At 46.0% G+C, this 15,751-nt stretch overlaps 1 protein-coding gene across 1 annotated transcript in view; it reads left to right on the top strand.

Annotated features, from left to right (window-relative positions):
- The window catches only part of CFAP61 (cilia and flagella associated protein 61), a 172,523-nt gene that overhangs the window by 137,468 nt on the left and 19,304 nt on the right, over positions 1-15,751 (top strand). The gene's annotated exons all lie outside the window — the stretch shown is intronic.

Below are 15,751 nucleotides of genomic sequence, written 5' to 3' on the forward strand. Positions count from 1 at the left end.
GAACAAGCAGCTAGCAGGGGTCTGCAACCTGCGGCTCTCCAGATGTTCATGGGCTACAAATCCCATTAGCCCCTGCCAGCATGGCCAGTTGGGCTGATGGAATTTGTAGTCCATGAACATCTGGAGAGCCGCAGGTTGCAGACCCCTAGAGCTTTTTTGGCTATCCCCACATCTTTGCCTCCCAAACTCCATGGCCTTTTCTGTGAAGCTGCCAGGTGTCCGCTGCAGTACTAAGAGGACAGCACCCCAATCGCCATCCATCTTGGCGAACCGGACCGGAAAGATGCTCCGTCTGCAGATATCAGTTGGGCTGCATTTTTCTTCCTGCTGGCAAATATTATCCACCAGGGCAATCAAGACAGCTTCCCTTCTCCAACCACGCTCAAGCCCAAAAGGGTATCTTTGCCAGCAGCTTGAGAGGAGGCAGTGTGCCGTTGTGGTTAAAAGCGGCAAGCTCTAATCTGGTGGGCCGGGTTCCATGCCCACTCTTCCACATGAAGTCTGCTGGCTGACCGTGGTCCAGTCACAGTTCTCTCAGATCTCTTTCAGCCCACACAAAGGCAAGTAATGGCAAACCATCCCCGAACATCTTTTTCCTTGGGCCCTGTGGGGTCACTGTTAAGTCGACTGTGACTTGATGGCAAAATCACACACACGGTTGTTTTTAGAATTCTTCAGGCCAAGAGAGGACTTCAAAGGGCCTTGCTATCACTCACCTGGGCACTGTAACCTTCTTCAGAGAGGCAGACGTGAAGGGCAACACTCAGGGACTGGTGCGGAAGAGCTTCTCCAGGCAACTCCAGGTCCATGTCATGCAAGCAGATATTCCTCCAAGCAACCATGAAAAAAACAAAACCTGGGGCTCTGACAACATCCTGAGATTGTTCTGCTAAATAATTGGAACCCGAGGTGGGGGGAGATGAGCATTACTGCGCCTATGCAGTACTTAGCAAATATTTATTTTATTTATTTATTTATTAAATTTGATAAACCGCCCACCCCCGAAGGGCTCTGGGCGGTATACAGCAAAACCACAACTAAAACAATGTGCACAATAAATAAGTGATAAATAGTTAAAATACACAACTCAGAATAAGCAGCATTCTAAAACCCAGTAAAACAATATTAATAATACTAATGGTGGCTCCCAGTCCCAAGGCCGGGAGAGGACAGACAATACCAAAAGATGTCACACCGGTAGTGCCCATGATGGTACTGCACGCAACACAGGGACATCCAATCTGCGGCTGGCCTCCCCAAAAGCCAGGTGGAACAATTCGGTCTTACTTATTTACTTATTTTAGTTAAAATATTTCCATGCCGTCTTTCCACCTGTTCTAAAGTGCCAAGAATGGCATTTTTTACTCCCCTTTCTTGCTGCTTGAACCTTTTGCTTTGGTACCTGTGGAAGGAGAAATGGGAGGCATCGGCTGTTGCATCCCTTCTCCCGTTTTGGTGTAAGTGGGTCTGAACTGTACCCAGTAGGAGAAATGCTGTCCCTGACATTTCTGTCAATTTTATCTCAAAATACTTGAGGGGAAAAGCAAGGGATTTGATTATTTTTCTTTCAGTTCCCGCCTTCTGCTTTGCTTAGTATTACGGAAGGGATACTAGTAATAAGCATTTTATTGTAGCACTTTGACATGTTCAAATTGCTTCTTGTTCAGTCTCAGTTTTGTAGCTGGTATACGCTATAGCACTTCGGCACCATCACAATATACCTATTAGTAATGTTTTTTAAAAATGAAAAAAGTCCTCCAGGCAATGGTGGGCAGACATGATGGGTGGGGGGGGGGAAGGGTACCAGTTGGGGAAGGGAACGAGATCCACACCTTCCCTTCCCCACTTTCCCAAACTCATTATGGGTGCCACCTTCCAAGAAACATTGTCCAAAGTAAGTTTGAGGGGAAATGACATCACTTGGATTTCATTCCAATTTTTGTTTACTGTCTTCACAAATTGACATGGGGGGGGGGGGCTTTATTTGGTACTCAAGTCAAATTTTTGCCTGTCCTGATGTACATTAGAGTTGCCAGCTTGGGAGACCAACAGAGGCTGGACTTCCTCCAATAGAAGAAGAGGAAGAGTTTGGATTTATATCCCCCCTTTCTCTCCTGCAGGAGACTCAAAGGGGCTTACAATCTCCTTGCCCTTCCCCCCTCACAACAAACACCCTGTGAGGTAGGTGGGGCTGAGAGAGCTCCGAGAAGCTGTGACTAGCCCAAGGTCACCCAGCTGGTGTGTGTGGGAGTGTACAGGCTAATCTAAATTCCCCAGATAAGCCTCCACAGCTCAGGCGGCAGAGCGGGGAATCAAACCTGGTTCCTCCAGATTAGATATACGAGCTCTTAACCTCCTACGCCACTGCTGCCTACTACGCCACTGCTAGCCATCTTTCAATGTTGCATCTTTCTGGCTTCATAAATGGAAGTGGTGTCACTATATCACTGTACCTTCTAGGCAGAGGTGGGATCTCACCAGTTCCCGAGAGTGGGTTACTAATTATTTGTGTGTGCCAAGAGGGGGTTACTAATTGGGTTCGCTTTTCCGTTAGAAATTCCATTAGCTCCACAAATCATCAAGTCCTGTTGTTTCCTATGTGGCTGGTTAGCAAAGGTAGAAAACGGGATAATTCTCCCTGTTGGGCTGTTTTAGAAATATGGTCAAGTTCCTTGTTTAAGGAAAGTCTCCTTCTTTAGATTTCTAGAAACAAAATTAAGTATTTGAAAGTATTAAGTATTTGACAGGCAGTCAATTAGAGGAGAAGTAGTTGTTTCTGTTGGCAGTAGACGATAGGACTTGCTAGAGTGAGTTTAAATTATGGACAGAAAGATACCAGCAGGAAATTAGGAACTTTTTTTAACAGTAAGAGTTTTTTACAGTAACAGAGAAATTATTAATGCCCCGCCCCTGGAATGTCCAGCCATGCCCTCGTCATGCCCCGCCCAGCCCTATTGGCGCTACGCCACTGTTTGAATCCCACCACCATGGGAACCTGTTACTAAAATTTTTGGATCCAACCACTGCTTCCTGGGTTTATCCCAAACTCTATAGTGAAAACCATAGTGTTTAGGATGAATCCTAGAGCATTCCATGATGCCGTGATATGACTTCCAGTTACATAGCTAGAAGTGACATTGCCCCATTGAATGCCATCCCTAATGTTCACTGCACTATTTATTTAAAATATATACTTTTTTGTCTAATTCGTTCGGTGAACCAAGCAACTAATAGTGAAGGCATCAGTAAAATAATAAAATGCCAGGAATAAAAGATCATAACAAAAAGTATAGAGAACCCCCCAACTATGCCATGTGATCTTCATGCCAAGCTACATTTTGTAATCAAATTAGTAAATCAGGCAGTGACAAGACATTTCTGCAAGTAATGCATCAACAGTGCAGTTCTCAGCAGAATAAAGGCCCAAACAGAAGAACTTAGTTTCCAAAGGTCTGCTGAGATAAGGCTGAGTTACATAATTTCAAAAACCTATCTGGAGAGGAACTCCACACGTGTCTTCTGACAGACTATTCAGAGAGTGGGGCAGCTACTAGAGTAGCCATCAGTCTCTCAGTCTGAGAGCCAGTGTGGTGTAGTGGTTAAGAGTGGTGGACTGTAATCTGGACAACCGAGTTCGATTCACCTCCTCCTCCACATGAAGCCTGCTGAGCGACCTTGGGCCAGTCACAGTTCTATCAGGGCCTTGCTGCCATCACAAGAGGTCTGCCCATTAAAGAAAGTAGATGTGGCATTAGAGAAAAGTGGGGTATATAAATCCAGCAGCAGGTGCACTCTGATCTGGAGGAACCGGGTTTGATTCCCAGCTCTGCCGCTTGAGTTGTGGAGGCTTACCTGGGGAATTCAGGTTAGCCTGGGGACTCCCACAGATGCCAGTTGGGTGACCTTGGGCTAGTCACAGCTTTCCGGAGCTCTCTCAGCCCCACCTACCTCACAGGGTGTTTGTTGTGAGGGGGGAAGGGCAAGGAGATTGTCAGCCCCTTTGAGTCTCCTATATATGCGAAAAAGAGGAAGAAGAAGAAGAAGAAGAGGAGGAGGAGGAGGAGTTTGGATTTATATCCCCCCCCTTATAGGAGAGAAAGGGGGGATATAAATCCAAACTACTACTACTACTACTACTACTACTACTACTACTACTACTACTACTACTACTACTACTACTACTACTCTTCTTTTCTTCTTTTTTTCTTCTTCTTTTCTTCTTCTTCTTCTTCTTCTTCTTCTTCTTCTTCTTCTTCTTCTTCTTCTTCTTCTTCTTCTTCTTCTTCTTTGCAGAGGCCAAATTAACTGCCCAAGAGGAGGTAGACACTAGCAGGGAGCATTGGGCAGGCCTGTGGTTGTGGGCAGGTCTATAAGGAAAAGTAGTGTGTGTGCGGAGGGAAGATCATTGTGTCTTCTGGCTCCTTCTCCGGTGTCCACGCATTCAGCCACGTTTCTGCTTTGAGTTCTGTGCACCTAAGCAGGCTTTTCTGTGCCTTTTCTGGCTGCACAAGTGAACCGAAGAGTACAGCTCGCTGCTGACGTTCAGCTGATTGTATGTGCATCGGGGCCCGGGACCTTTAGGTCTGGTTCTGCTCTGCTCCGCATGAGTTCAGTGTACAGCCTCCTCCATGTCTGCGTCGGACGACAGTTCTGAAAAGATCTGTCTTATTCTCAGACCCTGTATCTCTTTCATCTTCCGCACACGCCTGGGTCAGCCTGGCCCTTAATATGAAACGAACACACGTTCGTATGACACAGATGGACCTCACACGGCCTTCATGTTGCATTAACGTGATTAAATTTGCTAATATAATGAAGTCTGTCCTCAGCAACTAGCTACTTAAGGAGCTTATTTATCAAATTAGTCAAATGGATTTCTTCCTTGCAAGTTTTGAGGCACGGTGAATGGGCCTCAGCAGCTCGGGAAAGCAGACGCGGCAATATACATTTAGATACCAATGCAGCAGAGAAGGCATCGTTCAGTTAAAGGGAGGGGGAAATTCTGTTCCAGTGAATACGGGTGTGCATAAAGAAATTACCAAGATATACATGAAAATTGCTGGTTTATGATGGTAGAGTGGTTTCCTGGAGCATCAGTAGGAATCTTTTCTTTTTAAAGTTCAAGTGTTTACCAGCAAAGCAGCATATGCTCATTTTTTTAAAACATTCCACTGATTTCCTGGGCAATAAAATTATTCTTTTCCAATCATATCAGAGGTGGGATCCAGCCGGTTCTCACCAGTTCCCGAGAGTGGGTTGCTAATTATTTGTGTGTGCCGAGAGGGGGTTACTAATTGGGTCCACTTTTCCGTTAGAAATTCCATTAGCTCCAAAAATCATCAAGTCCTGTTGTTTCCTATGTGGCTGGTTAGCGAAGGTAGAAAACGGGATCATTCTCCCTGTTGGGCTGTTTTAAAAACATGTTTTAGAAATATGGTCAAGTTCCCTGTTTAAGGAAAGTCTCCTTCTTTTGATTTCTAGAAACAAAATTAAGTATTTGAAAGTATTATTTGACAGGCAGTCAATTAGAGGAGAAGTAGTTGTTTCTGTTGGCAGTAGACGATAGGGCTTGTTATAATGAGTTTAAATTATGGACAGAAAGATACCAGCTGGAAATTAGGAACTTTTTTTTTACAGTAAGAGTTTTTTACAATAACAGAGAAATTATTAATGCCCCGCCCCTGAAATGCCCGCCCCCGCCCCCGTCGTGCCCCGCCCAGCCCCATTGGTGCTACGCCACTGTTTGAATCCCACCACCATGGGAACCTGTTACTAAAATTGTTGGATCCCGCCACTGAATCATATCCTTGCAAGGGAAGAGCACAGAGCACTCCCAGCCAATCATTGTTGGGGACGGTGCTGCTTTCCTTCACCCCTTTTCTGCTGTGTGGGGCAGAACACTTATGTTCTTTGCAAGTACTATGGCTGGGAAAGTAGAGAACTTGTTCAAGGGTCCAGAAAACCATCGAGTTCAAACCCTTGTCACAATTCACTTGTAACATGGGGATTCTTTAGTGGGCAGCAGTGGCGTAGCTGCCAGGGGTGAGGTGGGGCATCTTGCCCCATGCACACACTGTGCGTGGGCATGGCAGGGGCGTGGCAGGGGTGCAGGGCACACACCTGCCCCAGGCACAGTTTCCCTCACTACACCCCTGTTGTGCAGGCAGCACCTGCTGCAATTTTTGTGACGGTTGAAAAACAGCACCCTCCCTCCCCCTCCTCCCACAAAAGTCCCATTTGGAAACAATAGAAGGACAATTATGATGGCTTGTTCAGGTGCCTATAGGTTTGTGTCCAATTTGCTTGAAACTTGGGATTCTTTTGCGGACAGACGGCACCTACACCACTGCACTGCTTTTAGTGCTCTTTGCTTCCCATCCCCATTGCAACCATCCCTGCCTGCCAGGTCGGCCCATTTTGCTGCTTGCGTTGAAGACCTGCTCACAAAACCTGGGGAACTGTGGCCTGCAGCCAGAGGACGTGAGTCCCACACCACCCCATTTGCAGCACCCGGAGAGGGCAGAGATGGGCAGCCATTCAAGGAGCAGCAGCAACCCAAAGCAGTGGCATACGGGTGCTGCCTTTTGGGGGACTGTTTGGGAGCAGGGTGGCCCATTCCCTTTTTCATTTTTGGTCTGACTAGGAATATTTGGAGAGAGAGGTGGGCGGGCGGGCTTAATAGGTCTTAGTAGGAACTCGTATTGTATTGCTGAAGGCTTTCACAGCCGGATTCAACTGGTTGTGGTGGGTTTTCTGGACTGTGTGGTCATGGTCTGGTAGATCTTGCTCCTAACGTTTTGCCTGCATCTGTGGCTGGCATCTTCAGAGGCGTATCACAGAGAGAAGTCGGTTACACACTGTCTTCACTGGAGACAGTGTGTAACAGACTTCTCTCTGTGATACACCTCTGAAGATGCCAGCCACAGATGCAGGCAAAACATTAGGAACAAGATCTACTGAGCACGACCACACAGTCCGGAAAACCCACCACAACCAATCTTATTTTATTATTTCCAATTATTTATTTATAGTTTGACTGGATAAAATTTATCCGCCAGTGGAGATTGAAATAAAAAACGAAGGTGCCCAAGTTAGTATATTTTGTAAAGATTAACTATTTACTGTTCTGATTTGAATTTTTTGCATTGCTTATTGTACCATGTATTATTGGTGAGTCTCCCCACCCTTGTGGAAAATCCCAGTTAGGAGGGGGTGTCTGTAAGATCAAACCACTTCATTCAATCTGTTTGAAAGCGGGGGGGGGGGGTCTTTAAATTAGGCGGAGGGGTGTGTTCTGAACAAATTTGGTGCCATTATTATAAACAGCTCCCTCAGCTCTAGAACCTGAAAAAGCACCCAAATTTAATTCCCAAACCAATAATACCCTAGCCAAAGGTAAGCAATTCTGTTAAAATCTCTCCCTGCCCCCCGCCACACACACACATTTTCCCCCTCAGAGCACACCTCTACTAGTGAATCTCTGTCTTCTGTCTTACTTGCTCTATGCAGCACAGATACCAATTCCAAGGGCTCCTTTCCTATAACCTCTCAATTGGGCATGAAAAAAGTTTAACAAAAAAAGTACAATCCATGCGGTTCCTTTTTATTGTGGACAATCAAAAAGATGCAGAAGATTTTTATTGCCCCTGAGAAAATGATCTCACGTAAATTTGGTATGAGCCAAGAAGAAGAAGAGTTTGGATTACAATCTCCTTTCCCTCCCTCCCCCCACCCACAACAAACACCCTGTGAGGTAGGTGTGGCTGAGAGAGCTCCGAAGAACTGTGACTAGCCCAAGGTCACCCAGCTGGCATGTGTTGGGGTGCATAAGCTCATCTGGTTCACTGGATAAGCCTCCGCAGCTCAAGTGGCAGAATGGGGGATCAAATCCAGTTCTCCAGATTAGAGTGCACCTGCTCTTAACCACTACACCACACTGGCTCTCTCAGTCAGAAGAGAAGAGTTTGGATTTATATCCTGCTCTTCTCAACCATAAAGAGTCTTAAAGCGACTTACAGACTCCTTTTCCCTTCCTGTCCCCGCAGCAAGACGCCTCGTGAGGTAGGTGGAGCTGAGAGAGTCCGACGAGAACTGTGACTAGCTCGAGGTCACCCAGCAGGCTTCATGTGTAGGAGCGGGGAAACAAATTCAGTTCATCAGGTTAGAGTCTACCACTCTGAACCACTACAATACCCAAGCTGGTTGTGCTTATTTCCATAAAAACTTGCTCTACTTACTTAAAAGCCAGTATCTGAACGATATTTCTAAACAGTATCCACTAATATTCTTACTATATGTACCGTTTGATATTTCAAGGTACACTATGTGCATATATAATAATGATTTTAAATAATTAATTCATGTAATTGGAGATTCTGTGACAGGCCATGACAGGAGCAGCGGTGGCGTAGTGGTTAAGAGCAGGTGCATTCTAATCTGGAGGAACCAGGTTAGATTCCCCGCTCTGCCGCTTGACCTGTGGAGGCTTATCTGTTGAACCAGATTAGTCTGTGCACTCCAGCACATGCCAGCTGGGTGACCTCGGGCTAGTCACAGTTCCTCTGAGCTCTCTCAGCCCCACCTACATCACAGGGTGTTTGTTGTGAGGGGGGAAGGGCAAGGAGATTGTCAGCCCCTTTGAGTCTCCTGCAGGACAGAAAGGGGGGATATAAATCCAAACTCTTCTTCTACTCTTCTTTTTAAAAGTTAATCAAGGCTGAAGGCGAAAAAGCAAGAAGAACAAAACTAAGCAAGTAGAATTCCATACAATGTTAGAAGTGGGAGTTATCTTGTACACATATACCCTGTTTCCCCGAATATAAGACATCCCCGGAAAATAAGACGTAGTAGAGGTTTTGCTGAAGTGCGAAATATAAGGCATCCCCCAAAAGTAAGACGTAGCAAAGTTTTTGTTTGGAAGCATGCCTGACGAACAGAACACAGAAATATAAGACATCCCCTGAAAATAAGACATAGTGCATCTTTGGGAGCAAAAATTGATTTAAGACACTGTCTTATATTCGGGGAAACACGGTAACATACTTGCAATCAAAATCTTTGCAAGAATCTTAACTAGATCTTGGTGGGCGGTGGGCGGGTGGGATTCAAATATTTTAACAACTGGTTGTTTGCAGGGCAACCATTTTAACAACCGGTTTTGCCGAAGTAGCGCGAACCTGCTGAATCCCCAATCACGGGTGTAGTCAAGTTGCAACTGTCGTATGGCAAACTTATAGGAGTTTTCAAGATAACAGATGTCAGAGGGGGCTTTCTACTGCTTGCCTCTGCGTGGGCTGAGAAAATTCTGAGAGAACTGTGACTGGCCCACTGTCTCCCAGCACTGCAGTTTTAATGTGTGTGTGTGTGTGGGGGGGGGAATTGAACCCAATTCTCCAAATTAGAGTCTGCCACACTTGACTACTACACTACGCTGGCTCTCAACTAAATCTTAGCTAACACATAATGTTATAAGCTAACATTTATTTGCTGACATATTCTTGCCACTTAGGTCAGTGGTGGCGAACCTATGGCACGCGTGCCAGAGGTGGCAGAGTCCTATCTGTGGGCACGCGTGCACAGAGTTCGTCATGTGATAATAGTGTAATTATTTCAGGGAGATTATTAGCATTAAACCTAAGACCTGGTTTTGGGGAAGCAGTGTAGGTAACCCTGTTAAGCGCTGTTAAACCCTATTGATTTTCATGGGAAGAACAAAAGCGTGATCCTTTACCTGGGAGTAAGCTCGGTTGCTGGCAATGGGGTTTGCTTCTGAGTAAAGCCTCCTAGAGTCGTGATTCACCTGTTGGAAGAGTTGCATGGTTGCTTCAAAGCCAAGCCACCGACTACCACCAAGCTTACTCCCGAGTAACGCACGCCTCGGAGCCAACCGTTTTTTCTAAACTAAAACCTCAGTATTCAGGTTAAATTGCCATGTGGGCACTTTGCGATAAATAGGTGGGTTTTGGGTTGCAGTTTGGGCACTCAGTCTCGAAAAGGTTCGCCATCACTGACTTAGGTTGTATAAGAAAACAAAGCAGTCTTATGCCCTGTTCGTCCAGTCTTGGCTCTGTCTGGAGTAAATCTTCATAGGATAATCTCCCAAAAAAACTGAGCTTACCTTCCCATTGCACAGACACCTAAAACATGTTTATTTGTTTGTTAAAGCAAACAAATCTTTCTTCTTAGCCATTTATCCAACCTAGAAACAATCCCTTTCCAACCTAGAAACAATCCCTTTATTTTGAATAAATTGCTGGCTGAAATATATTTTTCTGCTACAGTAACTTTAGATGGCTTAGCACAATAAAATCTCAATGGCAGAATTATAATGTTGCAGAATAAAACTTGACAAAAAGAAAAGCCAAAACATTGCATGAATTTCATCCTATTTTTTAACATACTAGTAAAATGCACGCATTAAAAGTGTTTACAGATGGGGCTCTCGTCTTAATTCAGGGATTATATTAAACCAGCTATTGGTGTTGACTATGAAGATCAGATGTCAAGCAAATGTTCAAAACATCAAGAGGATTTGTTTACCCAAAGTCAGGACATGGTGTTCTGCTCCGTTGAGTCCACTCGTTCGAAAGCATTATCAGGGCATGTTTATGCGGAAAAAAATTCCACCTTAACACTCCAGTCCACCTTCAGGCTTCCTTAAGGTTGCTGTTAGTTTTCCTTTCTGTCATAAAAGAGCAAGACTGAATGCATCTAATACCACTCAGTACATTTTGTGGTCTAATTAGAGGTAAAGAGGTGTGCGTTTTTGAAGAAGAAAGCCAGAATGAGGGGGAAAGGAACATATGAAAGCCCTAACAGCTTTCCCCTTTTCTGCTAGAATTAAATGCTAACCCTGAATCATACTATTAAAGATATACTACATAATAGATCAATATAAATACCCAAGCAATTCTGGGAGGCCTTTGGCTTATCTTCTGTATTACATTACTGGGTTTTTTAATGAATAACTGCACTCCTAATGAGCAGCTAGACTACCCAGAAATCCAGGGATTAAAAGTTAAAAAGCTGCTCGGTCGCTTCCTTCAGCTGAAAGCTTCTTTATTCACATTGATTAAGGAAACTGTTGAGAATTAGTAGCAGCAAAACAGCCGGTATAGTACATTATTTACTGTCACTGTATAATTATGAGGAAGAGGTCCTGTTTTAAACACATGTAGTGTTTTTACGCATTTTTATAAGATGATCCAATGTTGCTGTTCTATATGTGCCCTGACCTGGATAGTCCAAGCTAGCCTGGATCTCACCAGATGGTGGACCAAGATCAACACTGGTTAGTGTTCAGATGCAAGGAAAGGAATACTAGGGGCTCTGCAGAGGCAAAACAACTCTGAACATCTCTTGCCTTGAGAACTCGTCTAGGGGATTGCCGGAACTCAGCTACGACTTGGCGGCAAATATATATATGTACACACAAGTAGAGCAATGGTGGGATCCAAAAATTTTAATAACAGGTTCCGATGGTGGTGGGATTCAAACAGTGGGGCCGCCGCACACATGCACCTCCAGTCCCTATTGGGCAGGGAGGTTGCTTTAGTAGCCCCTTCTCGGCACTCAGAAAAAATCAGTAACCACTTCTAGAGAAGTGGTGAGAACTGGTTGGATCCCACCTCTGAAGTAGAGGCTCCACAAGTATTTGTGGCAGCCATCTCATTTCCCCCTCCCGCCACTATTTCCTCTTCCTGGCAGCTGCCATAGCCTTTCCTCTTTTCCTGCTTCCTTTGTTCCTTCCCACCCATCAGCCAACCTCCTTTCATCTGGTTCTGGTGGGTTTTCCAGGCCGAGTGGCCGTGGTCGGGTGGATCTTGTTCCTAACGTTTCGCCTGCATCTGTGGCCGGCATCTTCAGGGGTGTATCACAGAGGGAAGTCTGGTACACACTGCGTCCAGAGCCTTCGACTCCTTTCATCTGCCCCCCGTCTTCAGTTTTCCCCCCACCAGCTGCATGACGCTGACTGAGCCGAGCCCAGTTGCATGGTGGGTAACCTGCAAGGGCTTTTAAGGGTACCTCACTTCATTTACGTCCTGCTTTTCTCCACATTACACTGTTCTCCTCTCCTTCGTATCCTCACAGTCTCCCTGCGAGCTCATTCAGCTGAAAGTGTTTGACAAACCTGAGTCTCCTAGACCATAGGTGTCAAACTTGTGGCCCTCCACATGTTATGGACTACAGTACCCATCATCCCCTGCCAGCATCATGCTGGCAGGGGATGGTGGGAACTGTAGTCCATAACATCTGGAGGGCCGCGAGTTTGACACCTGTGTCCTAGACCCTAATGGGAAACTCTGTATACTACATGACCCTGAGTATTGTGAGGTGGTTGTTCTTGAACAAAAACAAGTTGTTGGGTCTGCGTGATTCATGCAAGTTATGGGGTGGCCAGTCACGTGTCTTTGCTGGTAGTCCTGGCCACGTGAGTTATTCCTCGAAGGCTGAAACAGCCTTAGAAAGATCACTATCCTCTTCTTCTGCCTTTTCCTGACTGTCACCACAGTTTTTAGTAATACTGTTGAGGTTGCCTAGCAACAGTCACTGAGGATATTCATTTCTTAAAGCTACAGTTGCTCCTTTGGTAGTGGAAAGTGCCATCATTGGTGGTGGAAAGTGCCATCAACTGACAGCTGACCTATGGCGACCTCTCAAGGTGTTCAAGACAGGAGATGTCTGGAGGTGCCGCTGCCTGCCTCTGTGTGAGCCAGGGGCGGAGCGAGGGGGAACTGCGCCCAGTGCACGCTCGCACCCTGTGCCCCTGCCACGCCCGTCCGTCCCATCCCGCCCCACAACACCCCTACCATGCCCCCGGTTCGTCGCGCGTGCACACCCCCTTGGCGCTACACCACTGACATGAGCTGAGAGAGTTCTGAGAGAACTGTGACTGGCTCAAGGTCACTTAGCAGGCTTCATGTGGAGGACTGGGGAATCAAACCCAGTTCTCCAGATTAGAGTCCTCCACTCTTTACTACTACACTACAGATTTCAGAATCTCTGAAACCCACGACTTTTCTCAGATTGATAGAATGATCTGTCCTATCTGTTCGGGGACCCAACCTCTGGATGTAAGTATCCGCAGATTTGTCCATGTTGAGAATTAGATATATTGATTAAAATATTCTATCTATATTGTGTTTATTTATTTACATCATTTATAATCCACCTTTCTCACCTGGGTTCAAGGTGGATCACACAGGGAGAGTCAATATAATCGGCACGATGGGGTATTCCAAAAGCAGTACAATAGGATTTGGGTTATGGAACAAATCAGGATGTCTCATTTGTGCTGTGCAGAATGGACCCATGACTAGCAGTTCTGGTGTTTACTAGGTTCCTTTCTGGACATGCCTTCCAGGTGGAAATGGGAAATGGGGCCTATGGGAAAATCTCTTATATAGTTTCATCAAGTTGAACTGTAGCACCCCTAACAAGACGGACTGTTAATACTCCTGCCGAGCAATGCTTCAGGGCCTCAAGGTGTGTGTGTGTGTGTGCGTGCGTGCGTGTGCGCGGGGGGGGGGAGCAGAGAAGAACTGTGCTCATCAGAAGCTAACCAAACTCGTGGAAACCCCCCCCCCCCCCCAGCATCTTGTACCGCGCCTCCCTGTACATTTATTAACATTTCTGTTTAGGATCAGGAGATTTAAAAGGAAAACATTCCTCCTAAAAGATTCTGTGTCCAATATATCGACCTAACTTCTTCTCCTCCTCCCCAGAATATATGAATACATTTAATCTTGAGGCTTCTGGGGGAATTTGTTTTTAGCCTCCTTAGTGTAAACGGAAACACTAAGAAAAATTAAAGTAAGGGAAGAAAAACAGATACAGTTTTTCAGCTCTTTGTGTGGGGAAGTTTGTCGGCTTGGTCCTGTAGACTTTGGGTCTGTAAAGTTTGTTCCTCTCCTTCTCTCTAGATCGTAGGTGTCAAACTTGCGGCCCTCCAGATGTTATGGACTACAGTTCCCATCATCTCCTGCCAGCCTCATGCTGGCAGGGGATGATGGGAGCTGTAGTCCATAACATCTGGAGGGCCGCAAGTTTGACACCTGTGCTCTAGATATTCTTGGGGGGCTCTCCAGTCTTCTTCCTTTAAAGGTTTGCCTTTTTCTCTGTAACGCACACATACGTATCCTGTTCCTTCCCATGCAATGTTTATACCAGGTGCAAACTAAAGATTTCTACAGGTCATTCACTCTTTCCAGTGGTATGGGGGAGTGGTATGGGGGGGCCTTCAGGGTAAACTCAGGGGAAAGTGGGGGGATTTCCTTGGAGCCCCAGGAAACCAGCAAGGACCCAGCCGCTAACTTCAGGACCGTCATCAGAGGCCAATTTGCTGGTGGTCCCTGGCCCCTCGATGATGCGGCTGGCCTCTACCCGGGCCAGGGCCTTTACAGCTCTGGCCCCGGCCTGGTGGAACACCTTACCACCATCTATCCGGGCCCTGTGGGATCTTGGAGAGTTCCGCAGGGCCTGTAAGACCGAATTGTTCCACCGGGCCTTTGGGGGGGCCGGCCGCTGATGAGCGCTCCTTCCCCCCCCCCTTTTCTTCCCCTTTTACACTCTGGGTCTTAATACTTATGGGGGCCCTCCGCTCTTTTATCTTGTTTTCTTCCAGGGTGGTTTATGAAGTTTTATGCTGGACGCCAATGTAATTTTGTTAATTTATTGTTTTAATGGGGTTTTAATGTAATTGTTGTTTTATTGTGTTGTTCACTGCCCAGAGCCCTTCGGGGGAGGGGCGGCATATAAAATTAATTATAAAATAAAATAAATAAAATAAATAACTAACTCCAGCCAAACAAAAATCTAACTTCACCCAAAAGGCCAACAGCATGCATTTCACTGCGATCTTGTGTGGGTCACGCAGCCCACTTCTTCAAATAGGTTTGTCATGGGAAAGTGTGTGGAGGGGGATGTTTAGAGGGCCGGCTGGAGGAAGGAATCGGGGTTGGGGGTCTCCTCTCCACAGCCTGCCCACAAACATCCCCCCAGTTCAGATTTTCACGATGTATCTATCTGAAGAAGTGGATTGTGACCCACCGAATCTCACACTGAAGTAAATGCTGTTAGCTTTCAAGGTGCCACCGGACTTTTGTTGGATTGTGCTATGAAAGATCAACATGGCTACCCAGTTGCCATCACTCTGGGATTGGTCGAACTCTCTGTGTCACAGGACTTGGGCTTAGAAAGGTGCGACTCTGTTTAGGATTGCTGGTTATTGCAGATGTGTACACTACAAAACAAGGTTCGCTTTGAGAAGTGGGAAGGAAGCAGGCCAACCTAAGGCCCTTTCCCATATCCCACTGCATGCACAAGGGTCCCCCTTGGGTAAAAAAGTGGATGTAAATAAATAAAGCATCGCGCTTTAGTTCTTTGCATTAAAATCTGTGGGGTTTAATAGTGCTTAACAGGGTTACCTACGCTGCTTCCCCAAAACTAGGTCTTAGGTTTAATGCTAATAATTGAGCCCAGTGGCCCAGGCCAGCCTAGATGGGCGGGGGGGGGGGCACTCTGTTTGCGTGTGCCCACAAAGAGGGCTCTGAGTGCCACCTCTGGCACCCGTGCCATAGGTTCGCCACCACTGACCTAGTTTGTGTACTAGATTCTTACTAAAAACGTATCTTTATACTTTTCTAGGGTTATGCATTTTTGTAAGAAAAAAATTAGTCCATTTCATCTCCTCAAGACTTTTGAGTTTACCTGCACACACTTGCAAGGACCCAGCCGCTAACTCCAACACAAC

Source organism: Sphaerodactylus townsendi, linkage group LG14, assembly GCF_021028975.2.
Source record: "Sphaerodactylus townsendi isolate TG3544 linkage group LG14, MPM_Stown_v2.3, whole genome shotgun sequence".
Taxonomy (NCBI): Eukaryota; Metazoa; Chordata; class Lepidosauria; order Squamata; family Sphaerodactylidae; genus Sphaerodactylus; species Sphaerodactylus townsendi.